The sequence below is a fragment of the Leishmania donovani genome, chromosome 31 (genome assembly GCF_000227135.1).
Source record: "Leishmania donovani BPK282A1 complete genome, chromosome 31".
Taxonomy (NCBI): domain Eukaryota; phylum Euglenozoa; class Kinetoplastea; order Trypanosomatida; family Trypanosomatidae; genus Leishmania; species Leishmania donovani.
Genome location: NC_018258.1, coordinates 1,503,249 through 1,504,496, shown reverse-complemented (window position 1 = coordinate 1,504,496; position 1,248 = coordinate 1,503,249).

The window sequence follows — 1,248 nt, the reverse complement described above, 5'->3', positions numbered from 1 at the left end:
CTGTGCAGCTGTTCCTAGACACAAGCGGTATGGTGGACCTAGTCATTCAGGCGGACAGGGTCCGCGCTGGAACGCCGCTACTCGCGTACCCTCCAATGCGCGTTGGACTTGTCCGCTATGGCGTGGACGACGTATCATCGGTCATGATCCCGCAAGGCCTCCTGCGCAGTGGGCTGCACGTCCGCTTCGTGCCGCTGTCGAGCTGCAAGGACTGCGGATTGAACGGCTGGTGCGACAAGGTCTCAGGTACGTGCCAGTGTCAGCCGGGGTACCACGGCAGCAGCTGCGTGGCGTGCCCTGCGTGCTGGACGGGCAGCAAGTGCGACGACGGGATCAACGGCAGTGGGACGTGTCTGTGCAACGGAGGCGCGTGCGAGGCAGCGTGCGTGAACGCGAGCAGCGGGAGCGTGCCGCCGCGGAGCTGCGCCGGGTGCGATGCTGTTGGTGGGCGGTGCAACTGCGGCGTGTGCGAATGCCGGGATGGGTGGAGCGGCGCGGGCTGCAGCGAGGCTCCTGCTGACGCGTGCCGCGCGTACTCGTTTGACGGGTGCGAGGTGTGCGGGCAGCACGAGGGGTGCGTGTTCTGCCTTTTTTTTTTTTTTTTTTTTTTTTTTTTTAGTGGGACGCGTGACGGGTACACGTGCTCGTACAGCACCCCCGCCGCCGACACGCAGGCGTGCGTGACCTACCGCAGCCGTGGCTCGAAGCCACCCCTGTACAAGGGCTTTGACTTCATCGCGATCATTTGCTTAGCCTTGTCGGCACCCGTTGTCTTTTCGCTGCTCATCTTCGTCGTCGTCGTTCGCCGCAACCGTCAAGCTCCGAATCCGATGGATGTGTTTTCGGTGATAGGGGCGCCGGAGTTTCGCAATCTGCAGAGGGAGCGGGAGGTAGTTCAGGCTGCCTTCACACGGAAACGGGTGCGAGAGAGAGAGATGATGGGCATTCCGTTGAAGCAGATATCTCTTCGACGGCTGTTCAAGCGGCGAAAGGAGGGCTTAATGAGCGGTCCTGCGCAGTAAGGTAGGCTCGTTGGTCAGCTGTTTCGGCATCCGCCGACTGAACGGAGCAGGGGGTAGTGAAAGGCAAAAAGTGTACTTGCGATGCCTTCTCGCACAGCGTATAGATGTGCGGCTGATTAATAAACGATGGTGCCCTAGCTCGAAACGGGAGAGGAGGTTTCGCTTGAGTGCCGTTCTCTATCGCCCCTCCCTTGGTCAGCTGTGGTGATGGCCGCGTAACCTCTCG